The following is a 14,334-nucleotide window of genomic DNA, read 5'->3' on the forward strand; positions in this document are numbered from 1 at the left end:
CGGCCACGCTGTGTGTGAACACACCCCTTACTCTTGCGCTCTTCTCTCTCCCAAACTTGCCCCTTTGTGTCCTACTCCCATGCTGTGTGGCCAATTTACAGAAAGTTTCAACATTATTGGTTGTGCGCAAGATGATGGCTGTGTCCCATTTTTTACCACTCATACTTCATTTAGAGTCCATTGCGAAAGGGAGTCTCCCCTCCGAGTATGAAGTGAGTCGTAAATACTAGATTGGGGCACACTTACTATAAAATCTGCAAGACAATTCTTGTTGAAACTGGTGCGTTGAGTTTTAATATAGATGTAAAGGAAAGTAAAGGCTCCAACAAGATGGAGAAGAAGTCACCATATGTTGCAAGCTGATTCCATTCTGTGGTGCGGATGAGGAGTGCCCCTTCTTGAGCCCGGAGGAGATGGCGATTTGTTGGGAGAGTAGTCCTGGGTGAATTATGGGGAGCTGGAATGTAGACGGGGGGGGGGTCCTTGTGGCTCCTGCAGAACTGTTAGCAACATTAAAGCACTGCATGTAGGGGAGGGGAGGGTGGGAGAGGAGATGGTAGGGGAGGGGAGGAGAGGAGAGGAGAGGAGAGGAGAGGGGAGGAGAGGAGAAGAGAAGAGGAGAAGAGAGAGGATGGGAGAGGAGAGTAGAGGGTAGGAGAGGAGAGGAGAGGAGAGGAGAGGAGAGGGGAGGGGAGGGGAGGGGAGGGGAGGGTAGCAGAGGGAAACTTGAAGCCCTAGCAGTTGAATAAAAGCCTCAAACGTGTCCGCTAGATCAATCAAAGCTGCTGCTCGGAGCCTAAAAATATATCACATATCCTGACTGACTGGTACATTTTATCCAACAAAATGCTTTTAGTCCATGGGCTGGACCAGGTATTGGTACCATCTGATGGGGCAAATTCTAATTATGATTTTTGTTTTATACCTACACTTTATGTGATATGATAGACCTCTGAGATTGGTAGCTTTTTAGTGGTCATCACTTTATAAAGTAGAACACTCCATTAAAAATCTATGACATTTGGACACTGGTGCACATCCTGTTTGAAGCCATGAATAGGACACTTGTCAGAGTTGTATGATATTGGTTTTGGTACCATTTTAAAGAGTACAGCTAGGCTTTGATTTAAAGGTGCACTGTGTAAGATGGTGGCTAGAGTACGTATTGCAACTATGCTGCTCATTGAAACTGTGCTGTCTACTGCCAAATTTGATCTTTTCATAAATGTTTACTAAAAAATGAAATAATATTTATTAGTATGACCAAAGTACAGCACGTTTTGCTGCTAAAAATGTCTATTTCTGAAAATTCAAAATGGCAGACAATGGAGAAAAGTGCAATTGTATGAAATGTATGAAAAGTGCAATTTCCCCAGTCATAATACTTAGAATTTGATGATGGTGGTGAGTACTACCAAAAAAGGTAACGTTTGTGAATGGGCAGCATTAATTCTGGAAATAAACTACTAAAAATATTACACAGTGCAAACCTACCTGTATTAAGTTACACAGTTACACCTTTAAGCACATTACACTGTTGGAGCCCTTGGACAAACACAGAGGTCGCTAGAGCTTTCTGAATGGACAACAACACAATATTTTTCACCATTTTCTGTACACATTCTTTATGCACTGTTGCATGACTGTACATCATAGACAAAGCCAACAGACATTAAAATACTCCTTGGACTGCACAGATTCAGAAAATGTATGACATACCCCAAGTACCTCATTGTTGTTGGATGCACTTTAAGGACTGAATTAAGACAGATGGGTAACTTTGGCCAAAATTACAAACATGGAAATTTCAGCCCAATTCCATCTGCTTTCCCAACCTCTCAGAATCAACTGTCACTTGTCAACTGCCATCAACTGCCAGATTATTGTGACTATGCTCCAGGTATGACAATCTCTTAAACATTTAGGCCTGTCCTGTTTAAATCTTATTCGTGGATAATGTTTCTTTTAGTTAGTTTTCCTCTATGTTTCTTCTTCTTGAATATTGTCCTCCATAGGTCTTTTGGGATGACCTTCATTTTGAGGTCTTGTTTTTTTTAAATAGTTTTGTAAATAGTACTTCTGATGTTCCCATGGCAGTTCCTCTTTCTTCACCTTTGTGAAAGAGGAAGATATACCTAAAGACCTATAGACCTAAAGGCAAACTTGGGTAGTTGTTTCAACATGGACCATATGCCGACAAACACTACGCAAAGCAGGGCTTTGTAGAATCTGGTATTGGAGGCCTTGATCATATCACAGGTATTGTGAATTTCAGCAAAATGTAAAAACCCTGTGCAAGAACACTTGATTTGAGGTGAAGATCAAGAAGAGGTTGACCATATTGCAAAGGGAAACAATACCATCAGAGAAGTGCAACACTAGCGAGAGTTCTCAACCTCAATATGGTTGCTGCAACTACACCATGCCAAAGACAAAGGAACATGCATACATGTATTGTATTCATGTGTCTTGAACAGTGTACCAACTGAGCGACTGCAGCTCACTTTCCAGGCATACAGTGTGGCACATCCACAAACCCAAGCAGCAGTACAGAAGAGTATAGAGTTGAGTGCAGTACAATAGAGTACAGTAGAGCACAGTACAGCACACAATAAATTCTGCAGTGCTCGTTTAACACTTAGAGAGTTGATTTGACATCATTTGGACTCAAATGAACTCTCTAAGTGTTGAATTAACACCGCAACATTTACTGTGCAGACAATGCTGGGCATTGTACTCTATTAACCTGGTAGTCACATTAGATGTGATGGGTTTGTTAATACCCTGCGACTGCACCGCCAACTTTCCCCTGTCACTGAAACTTCTCTCTGAAAGCTGCCTTGGTCAGGTGAGTTGAGTTGTGAAATGAGAAGTAGGTAAACTATGGATTTGGTGGGCATGTGGTGCAGCGCTTTGTGGAACAAGATGTGTGACACACAGGCACACGTCGAACGCGAACAAAGTGGGCATTGTAGTCACATTAGATCTGATGGGTTGTTAATGCCCTGCTACTGCCCCATTGTCAATACCATACTACCATGTCAATACCATGGCACTGACCGTCAGAAGATCACACTGAGTAGTGCCAGAGATTCTTTATGTATATAGAGATATGCCAACATAATAGGTTTCTATGGGCACCTAACGTGACCAGGTTCCGGTCTGCCTAAAGGGGCGTGTCATAATGCTCCTGGAATGAATAGAACAGTCCTTAGGTCTGCTTAAAGGGGGATCCCCCCCCCCTTGCGACAATAGAACTCGGAAACAATGGGCCAACGGAACCTCTCTCTTATCTACTCTCTCTGGTAGTACTCCCTGAACTTGCACTGTAAATAGAGTAGAGAGTAAGCAGGGCTGCAGACAGCTTTCGCTGGGCCCAGGACAAAGTAATCTGAAAGGGCCCCCTATCCAATACGTACAATGTAATGGTAACCCAATTTTGGGCCCCCTCTCTACTTGGGCCTGGGACCCCTTTGTCCCCCCTGTCGGCTCTTTTGGAGAGTAGGACCAACAGTACAGTAGAGTAGAGTAGAGTACAGTACTTTTATTAATCCCGAAGGAAATTAAATGTCAGCTTAATATAAATACACAAATCTAAAGATACACAAATAGTAACTAATACACATAGTTGAACATTACAGTAAAAGTGTACCGCCACACACGCTCTCCCTCCCCCCCCACACACACACACACACAAGTAAACTTCAGTAAACATAAAAGAGCCAAATTAGTTCTAATTATTGAGCATTCAAGACATCCCTCAGTTAAAAAAAAGAACAATTACAGTTACATTCATACAGTGACATAACAGGCATGTTACGGTACTGTATTACAGTTATGATAACCTGGCAGGTACAACACATAACAGCACATGGGGTCAGTCGGGGTTGGGGGTGGAGTTTAGAACAGAGGGTTGCAAATTGGAACCCCACCTGCTGGGTGAGACTATATACTGACTTGTGTTTTGCAATGTATACTTATCATTCAGAAGACACAACAACAACATGTACACACCTGCTAGCTCATTAGGTAGACCTTGTTTCAAGTACTGGGCTGGACCTCCTTTCCCTTCAGAACTGATGTAACTGCCTGCAACAATAAGTCAAGTCAAGTCAAGTCAAGTAGGTTTTATTGTCAATTTCTTTACATGCACTGGTCATACAAAGAATTTGAAATTACATTTCTTGCTTTCCCATACAGACATAGACTAATCTAGGTAAGGACATAGACAGTATAGACATAGACAGTACTTATACATGGACTTAAGACAGTATGGACATAGACAGTGGTCATACAGACATTTACAGTTTTTGCCGACTGCTTGCACACAATTTGCAAAATTTGGCTCATAGAGTCAAAACTCTACACACAAGCCAATTACTCTCAACACTTGGAGATAAACCCTTCACATATATGGCAACATGAAGCTCTGCTATAAAAGCATAAACATTGCCATAAAAACCTTACAATCTTTTGTCAAAACCTCACTTTCATGTCAAAAAAACACACAAAAGCACCAAATCAGAAAAATAATTAGATCAACTTAAAAACAGTTGTTTACTTTATACAAAACACAGCAGTCTTTCTTTTTGGAGCAGTCTATTCAGTCTCACAGAATGTACATTTTCACAAGAACCCAAAATTCAATACTGTACATTACAAAACTGCACCTTACAGTACAGGACATTATACAGCAAGCAAAATATATCTCAAACAGTACATCACTCTAAATACAACAGTGTGTAGGTGAGCTTATGTACCTTTTTTGTGTATTGGTTATATTCACAAATTTGTAAACATCTAAATATGATATAAATATGGGGTTACGTCAACATGCTGTAATGACAATCATATAGGCTACTTTGTTTGGTTAAGAGTTATGAGGTATTCACGAAATACAATACATTTCCACAGACACACTATGCAGCTGACATCTACATGACATCATCAAAATTGTATCAGGTTCAGTCAGTTTGCTCAAGTGCTTGCTTGGTTGTGTTATGAAAATGACACTATTTCTACAAACTATCATGCTCACATTACCTAACATGTGATGATGAAGACAAAAGGCTACTCTTGGCGGCATGTATCAGGCTAGGTTTTACAGTATGTAAGTCAGTCAATGCCATACTCCCCTGTTACTCATTGCGCGGCTCGCGAGCCTCAGGCTATGGACACGTCTACATCAAGATCTCTTTTTTTTCCACCTGACCCAGCACCCCATGCGTCGTTGTTTATTTAGCCTACTGACAAATTTGACTCGGGCGCACGCAGCAAGCCAGATTTCCCCTCCGAAGTGAGCAGCGAAAATCAATCACAGATCTTATTTGAAAATGCACTGGCTGTCATTTTTATGGACGTTTGTTCACATTTTCATTGGTGGCTTAGTTTTGCATTGTTTTAAAAATAGACGGCTTTACATTCTAAATGACTGGGGGTCGTCTATCAGCAGAGAAAAGAGCGCAGAAACTTCACCTAATTCGGCAAACATCCTTCACAACAACGCCACGACACTCAATGGCGGAGACCAATAAATTATCTTGTCCACATCAAACGAGTAATTCCATCATACATTGTGAATGATGCGTGCACGCGCCTGGTGTAGGCTAACTCTCTCGCGCAGATTGCATTGTTGGTGCCTGACCACATCGCAAATCGCTGTTCATTTTCGCGCCTGGTGTAACTCTCTCGCGCAGATTGCTTGGTGACCATCTCCCAAATCGCTGTTCATTTTCAGTTTAACCTGGCGCTGTCAAACGGGCAATGAAGGCAAGCAGAGCGCGAATAAAGCACGTGGAGTCGCGTTGGAATGCTGCAAGTTGGAAACTTAAACTTTCTCTCTATCTCGCTTTCTCTCTCTCTCTCTCCGCACGGCATTGATTGACAGCTGACTGATAGAACTCAGTGCTGTCGGCGACGTCGCATTTTTATAAATAATAAGTTAACAAGACCATCAGGCAACCATCCTTCACAAGCTCAATAAGCCAATCTGTTAATTCCGTCCTCGTTACATTGTGAATGACGATCCGGAGGTCTAGGCCTATCCATCAGCCATCAAAAATATGCTGGCTGACAGCACCAGAGAGAGAGAAACAACAAAATCTGGACTCGTCCCTCTGTTTTTGTGTTGGTTTTGACTCAGGTGGCATGTATTGGCCATCTGTCAGCGCCAGGTTAAACTGAATTGCCCTATTGCTCTTTGATGTAAAAGTGCCCTTCAGTAGAGGTGTCTTTTAGTGCTTAAAAGTGAAAAGTGAGCTAGGAGGCCTAACAGCAATTGCTGACATAGGGTAATTCATTAATAATTCAATAATTTAATCATAGGCATACTAATAATTTAATAAGTAATACTACTACTAATAATAATAATTTGCATAAATAATACTACAACCATGTATAATGAGGCCAACACACATGATGTAAACCCCCCCCCCCCTTCCCCCAAAAAAAGAAGGGCCCTGAAAAGTAAGGGGGGGGGGGGGGGGCGCCGCTCCATGCAGCTCTCCAGCTGATTTTTTTTCCTAACGTGGTTCTTTAGGAAAAAATAGTGAGTATCACTGCCATACTCCATATTCTACACTTTAGTACCATTGTGCTATTCGCCTTGTTTAGCATACAAGCAATCAAAGTAAAACAAATGAATGCAAAATAAAACAAATGCAATGTAATATAAAGCATGCAACTTTGTAACATGGCATAATAGTGTTCAATTTTGAAAGCATGTGTTTTATTGTCTGTGTCTAAATCTTGTCATACATCAGTGTGTTTTGTTTTTTTAACAGATGTGTTTTCACAATGACACTCTGATTATACTTTCGAACAAAGTGTCTTGTGGATGAAATTGTGTGTAGACAGCTGGAGTCTGTGTGTTGCGTAAAGGAGCAAGTGCCTTGCTAAACTGGTATGAAAGTGTAATGCTTGACTTTTGTTTAAAGTCAAGCAATAAGTGTTTAAGTTATGCACCAACAACTTAACGATATGCTACTTTGGTTTAAGCATCTGCCTATAGTGTTTAAGCAGTAGGCAAAAACTGTATGTACCTTTTTTGTGTATTGGTTATATTCATACATTTTCAAACATCTAAATATGATATAAATATGGGGTTACGTCAACATGCTGTAATGACAATCATAGTCAATATAGGCTACTTTGTTTGGTTATGAGGTATGAGGTATTCACGAAATACAATACATTTCCACAGACACACTATGCAGCTGACATCTACATGACATCATCAAAATTAAATCATGTTCAGTCAGTTTGCTCAAGTGCTTGCTTGGTTGTGTTCTGAAAATGACACTATTTCTACAAACTATCATGTTCACATTACCCAACATATGATGATGAAGACAAAAGGCTACTCTTGGCGGCATGTATCAGGCTAGGTTTCACAGTACGTGAGTCAGTCAATGCCATACTCCATATTCTACACTTTAGAACCATTGTGCTATTCGCCTTGTTTAGCATACAAGCAATCAAAGTAAAACAAATAAATGCAAAATAAAACAAATGCAATGTAATATAAAGCATGCAACTTTGTAACATGGCAGAATAGTGTTCAATTTTGAAAGCATGTGTTTTATTGTTTGTGCCTAAATCTTGTCATACATCAGTGTGTTTTGTTTTTTTAACATATGTGTTTTCACAATGACACTCTGAGATTTTACTTTTGTCTTGTGTATGAAATTGTGTGTAGACAGCTGGAGTCTGTGTGTTGCGTAAAGGAGCAAGTGCCTTGCTAAACTGGTACGAAAGTGTAATGTTTGACTTTTGTTTAAAGTCAAGCAATAAGTGTTTAAGTTATGCACCAACAACTTAACGATATGCTACTTTGGTTTAAGCATCTGCCTATAGTGTTTAAGCAGTAGGCAAAAACTGTAAAGTGCAGGACTGGACAACAGAAGACTTGTAGAGAACATACATTAAGAGGAGGTATTTTGTTGTGCTTTTGTGCTTTTCCTAAAAAAAAAAGTCCTTTATAGCGTTCTGACATGGTAATAGTAGCATTTTGAAGAAAAATAAATATTAAAAAGGTCTGTCAAGTACACCAGCAGCAGTGTGTGTGTGTGTGTGTGTGTGTGTGTGTGTGTGTGTGTGTGTGTGTGTGTGTGTGTGTGTGTGTGTGTGTGTGTGTGTGTGTGTGTGTGTATGTGTTTAGTGCAGGTAGAAGGTGCTGTGTGTGTGTGTGTGTGTGTGTGTGTGTGTGTGTGTGTGTGTGTGTGTGTGTGTGTGCGTGCGTGTCAGTGTGTGTCAGTGTGTGTATGTTTGGGTTTAGTGCAGAAAGTGCAGTGTGCGTGTGTGTGTGTGTGTGTGTGTGTGCATGTGTGTGTGTGTGTGTGTGTGTGTGTGTGTGCATGTTTTGAGTTAGTGCAGGTTGAAAGTTCAGTCACAAGTATAGTAGTGCAGGTGGAATGTTCAGTCGCAGATATGGTGGTGGGGGATGGGGGGGGGGGGTTGTCAGTGGCCTTGCTGGCTAGAGGCTGACAGTGGAGGGAGAGTGGGTTGAGTGTTCAGCATCTTGATCGCTTGGTGCATTGTGCTGCTCGCCAGCCTGGTAGTACGGGAACGGAGGCGCCTGTACCTCTTTCCAGAGGGCAGGAGGCTGAACAGTTTGTGTGCAGGGTGGCTTGTGTCTTTGATGATCATCAGTGCTTTCCGGGTGAGGCGTGTGGTGTAAATGTCCTGCAGGGAGGGGAGTGGTACTCCAATGATCTTCTTCGCTGTGTTCACAACACGCTGGAGTGTCTTCCTGTTTTTCTCCGTGCAGCTTCCTCCCCACACTGTGATGCAGTTGGACACGACGCTCTCTATGGTTCCTCTGTAGAATGTTGTCATGATGGAGGGTGTAGCACTTGCCTTCTTTAGTTTTCGCAGGAAGTAGAGACGCTGATGGGCCTTCTTCGCCAGTGATGTAGTGTTGGTGGTCCAAGTAGACTGTGGCATTACGATGATGCTCAATTTGTACTGAGGGGCCCAAAATGTGCCATGAAAATATCCTCTGTTGAAATTATATTTTTGTCTTCTGAATGGTCAGCATGCTGTGTAGGCACAAATCAATATATAGCCTACAGTAGTCCCACCAGCAGCATGGGTGCACAATGACAAGATTCCAAACAGCATTCATCAATGACCTTCTTGCACTTCTCTGATGGTATTGCCCCCCTCTCTTCCTTTGCAATATGTTCAACCTCCTCAGGATCTCTTTAAATCAAGTGTTTTTGCAGAGGTTTTTTACATTTTGCTGTGAATTATGCAAATAAAAATACTTTGCCTAGCAAAATCTTGAAGGTTAAAAAAGTCATGTGGCATTTTATTGTGGGGGGGGGGGGGGGGGGGGGCATGCTAGGCTATCCTGCCTCCCAGTGTTTGAGTTTTAATTTGAATATTATTAAAAGTAGGGTAAGATATTAGAAAAAGAAGTGATACACGATAACATGACTGTATACTGTGATGTCATATTCTCGTGATATTTGGTATATACATACATTTTCTCCCCTCTACTGCCATTCTACTCTTTATCGTGTAGGCTATAAAACAACTGAGAGCAATGTTTTATTTCCAACATTGTTTTTATTAGGAAAAGACATGGCTAGTATACAGCATCAACTTAAAATGTCAACCTTTTTAATACCTGAAACCTTTACACAGAATTTGCTGTTATTAAAAATGAAAAACTACAGGTATCGCAATTTAACCAACTTTTGCGATATGTGTATTACAAGCCGTGCTATTGCGATAACGATTTTCGATATATTATGCAGCCCTAATCAAAAGTAAAGTAAAATGTAAGTGTCATGGATTCCCTCTGCCTGCCTGGTAACTACACTCAATTGGTTCCAATCATCTGTCACCTTGCTCTCCACTCTCTCTGATTACCCTCACCTGTCTCCACTCTGCTCCACTCTGCTCACTGCTCTGGCTAATCACCCTCACCTGTCTCCACTCTGCTCTCTCTCACTCAACCTTGTTAACTCTCCAGCTGCACTGCATTTGCCAGTAACCATGCTCTGCATATAAAGCCCTGTGTTTCAGTCATTCCTTGTCAGATCGTCTGCAAGTTCACTCATGTTACCAGTCTGCTCCTGCTACCTCTGACTCCTGTACCCGGACCTGCCTGAACTCTGCTCTGTTCTCCAACCCCGGAAACCCGACCCGCCTTTGCCTTCGACTTTGATCTCTCCTCTGCCCCCGGTAATTTTGACCTGCCTTCTGCTTTTCACTTTTGACTTGGATTTGCCCTGAACTGTGCCGCTGCCCTGTTTTCACCTGCTGTTGTGTGTGTGTTTTCCCCAGGACTCCCGGACTCCCCAGCTCCCGTGCTCGCTGCTCAGTTTCCTGGGGAGGCACACACACACAGCCCCTGGGACTCCTGGAGCCCCGAAACCCTGTTGACCCCCCGACAAACCCCGAAACCCCGGTAACCCCCAGAAGCCCAGAACTTTGAACTCATCTCCTTTCCCACTCCCCTTTCCCTAATTCAATAAATACCCTTCTGGGTTCGAACGCATCTGGTTCCTCCGTCTCGTACTTGACAGTAAGAGATTGACATACCTGGAGCACGACCCCAACAGTGTGTGTGTGTGTGTGTGTGTGTGTGTGTGTGTGTGTGTGTGTGTGTGTGTGTGTGTGTGTGTGTGTGTGTGTGTGTGTGTGTGTGTGTGTGTGTGTGTGTGTGTGTGTGTGTGTGTGTGTGTGTGTGTGTGTGTGTGTGTGTGTGTGTGTGTGTGTGTAGGGGTCGCCGGCGACCCTATTCACTTGCTGAAAATGCTTAACTACATCATAACAACATTGCCATGACATTACAGAGAGCCATAGTGCTGCGCTTGTAGTACTTAAGCATGAGGGCCCCCCTAGGAAATATCACGTCACTAAAAGGTTATGCATATAATAATGAAATTGGCCTACATAGAATATTTTTTCTCACACATGAAATTAAAATGCTTGCGCAAATGCATGTGCAAGGTAAAATATTGTATGTATAAACTTTAAGTAATGATGTGAGACCCATTTCTGATGTATTGCCTTCAGGGCACCTCATACTTAAGTTCTACTTAAGGTTTTTTGAGAAACTCTGTCCTGGCGGGTGCGTTACTGCTCTGAATGAGGAAGCAGTGTTAAATTGAAATTGAGGTGTTCTCTGACACTCTTTGGTCTGAATTGAAACTGTTCTGTGTGACAGAGAAGGTCAGAGCACAGCAGTCTTTGATCGAGACCATACCTAGACGACACCGAGGCGAGGCTTTCAGTTTGATTTTATCCTTTTTATTTCTGTGATGAGAACAATTTTATTTAGTAAACAGTTTGAACTTTACACAGAGTCTCCCATCATGGACCTCAAAGAACTTGGCATAAAATAAGAATTGAAGAAACTGCACCACAAAGACTCCCCCTGCATCTTTTGCATCTAGTGTAAATCTTTTTCTACTTTCTTGAATTCTTCTTAATTCATCAAGGTAAGATGACCTTTCAATTTTTTATTTTAAAAATATGAAAATATTTTTAAAAATCAACATTATAAGTGTGTGGACAAGTAGGTTTGCTCCTCTGCAAAGGCAATTTCATAAGGAAATTTCCAAGAAAATAATTTAACTTATGGTAATTTTTTCAGGAGTAGCTTAAGGCCATGATGTATACCTCATTGGATTCATAATACAATATTTCTTGAAAAAGAAAATAATGTACAAAAATGCTTTTATTTGTTTTGGACAACTACAATGTATGTTGTGAAGTATTTTTTAGATGCGTCCAGCATCTCTATAACAGGGTCTGTCTGTCCGTCCGTCCGTCTGAAACGCTTTCATTACATTTCCGTCCGTCTGAAACGCTTTCATTCAATTGTTGTCCGTCTGAAACGCTTTCTTTAAATTGTTCCTTCCTGTGGCCACAAGGCGGCAGACTACGGAGCGAATGCGTGCAAGCATAGCCTTTCTATACTAAACCGGATGCTAACGTTGGCGAAAAGTAGCCTAGCCACAGGCTAACTGACAAACGTGAGGCCAACAACTCAGCCGAACGTGATGTACGCCACAAATAGACCAATCGACCTCATATTTAGACACTACAATGTTGATTTCTGCCTTCGATTTTCATCAGTTAAGAAATCTAGCGTCGGATTAACACATTATTAAGGTAGTAAAGCGAGTTGCCGCCATGTTTGTTTTCCAGAATCACCCGGGTAGAGAGCTCGCGTGCAGCATTCTGGGTAATTGAGTTTCACGTCATTAATGCACAAAATGCGTGTTTTTAAAAAAATGCAGTGAGTTTAAAAAATCAAACCAACTGCCATTTGGAAGGGCAATGGTGCTTTTCGTTGCGCTCAGAGAGAGTACAGGAGAGAACGCGTCTTTCGTAATTGCTTTGCAGTCGTGTGCATTTGATAAACTCTGGCACGGAAGTTCACTGCTTTGTGCCTTGACGGTGAAGCTGGTATTGAAAAAAAGTCCATAATTCACCTAAAGGGTCAACCCATAAGCGCATGATTCACCCAAACGGTTTTATTTATTTATTATTTTTTCGATGTTTAGATTCTTTCCCACATGCACATAATGCTGAAATGGCGTGATACTAAAGGTTGTTAGGCCTAATAAATGTCTGGTAATTTGTAATGTAGCCTACTTCATCTAGGCTATGTGAAATTTCAAATCATAGCCTATGGTTCTTTTCCAAATCCAAGAATGATGATAAGCTTATTATACCCTAAACTGCAAAAAATAAAGCCATGTCTCGCCATTTTGCTGCCTTGCTGCCTGCCACAATATTTGGAGTGTCCATGATGACCAATAAACAAAAAGTACATCCTCGGGGGGCGTTGACAGGCTAGGAGGAGGCCAGGGGGGCGTTTGGGGGGAAAAATGGCATAGTTGGAAGTGGCATAGAGGGACGCATCTGTTGTCCGCCTGTCGGCCTTGTTCATTGTTAATATGTATTTAAACTGATTACACCACACACATGATTAAAAGATGCCAAACATAAATAAAAACTGTGAAACAAGAAAGAAGAATGTCTACACACTTACTTAGATCCTTATGTTCATTTAATAGCCGAGACTTTGTCAGGGCACAATAGCATAGGGTATGCATACCCTATCCTCTCACGACATAATGTTGCGCATAAAATTGAAAGAAATACCTCATGTGAAAGATTTGTCTTCTGTTGTGTCATTCAGATTCCAGACGGAAGGGAAAAAAACCTGACTTCAACATGACGATGCACCAAATGTCCAACATTCCACTGCTGTTGCTGAAGAAGCTGTTTTCTTCCCGAGCTCCTGGGCTGCTGATGCTAATCGTTGCAAGCCAGTACCTGTTGCAGTTAGAGTTCACCTGCCCTTGCTCTTCGACTCCAGATTGGAAACTTGTTGCCATCATCGGCTATATGGTGCTACCATGCGCAACGATCCTTTTTGTAGTGCTATTAAAAGATCCCTACTTCATGAAGGCCTACAGACATTGTTGCAATGAATGTGTCCTCAGAAAAGCCAAGTGGTTCAACATATGTTGTTGCTTTTTCAAAGGGATTCCGCTTGCAGCAATATGGGTCATAACAGTGCTGTTCAATGGAGACTGGTTCATTTGCCTTCAGACACTCTATGGAAACTACACTGCCATACCTTGCACAGCAGAGCGTAACACTGAGGAAAATGTGGTTTTTGACGACATCAAAAGTGAATCACAAGTGAGTAACACTAATAAGGAATTCCATTTCACCATATTACTCAGTTTATTAGTTATTAAGTTATTAATATCATTAATAATTGATGGGCAGTATTTTATTTATTGAAGCCTATATTTTGTTTCCAAATCAATAGAAGAGTATCTAACAGGTTTATTTTCTGCCATGTTCATTTTCAGATTTTGGGTTTTGGCTGTGTCTGTGCGGCTGCATTTCTTTGGTTGGTGTTTTCACCATTGACCTCCATACGTTGTTGTGGAAAACCTTTATACCAGATGAAATACAAGAAATATTTTGCAGAGCAAGTACATTCGCAGTTAAAGGAGCAATTGCAGGACACGGCAAAAGGAAGATGTCACACCAAGTGCAAAATCCCCTTGCGTGAAATTAAAAAAAGTCAACTGGCCACATCAGCAGCAAGGGCAGCAGCAAGTAAAGCGTGAGAGGCAGCCGACAGAGCAGAGAAGGCCGCAGCCAGAGCGGCAGAGGAGGCAGCAGCTGTACCATCACCTCAAAGAGAACAACCTGAACCATCGACATCAGCAGGCACAACAGTACAGCATGAACCATCAGCAGTCATTACAGTGCAGCATGAACCATCAGCATCAGCTAACTGGGGAAGAGTAGCAGCAGCAGTAGCCGAGGCGGCAGAAGCAACAGCAG

The 14,334-nt window shown here is 41.8% G+C and overlaps 1 long non-coding RNA gene across 1 annotated transcript in view; it reads left to right on the forward strand.

Annotated features, from left to right (window-relative positions):
* LOC134460769 (uncharacterized) overlaps nucleotides 1-14,334 on the forward strand; it is a 60,643-nt gene that overhangs the window by 16,067 nt on the left and 30,242 nt on the right. The gene's annotated exons all lie outside the window — the stretch shown is intronic.

This window comes from Engraulis encrasicolus, chromosome 13 (assembly GCF_034702125.1).
Source record: "Engraulis encrasicolus isolate BLACKSEA-1 chromosome 13, IST_EnEncr_1.0, whole genome shotgun sequence".
NCBI classification, from domain to species: domain Eukaryota; kingdom Metazoa; phylum Chordata; class Actinopteri; order Clupeiformes; family Engraulidae; genus Engraulis; species Engraulis encrasicolus.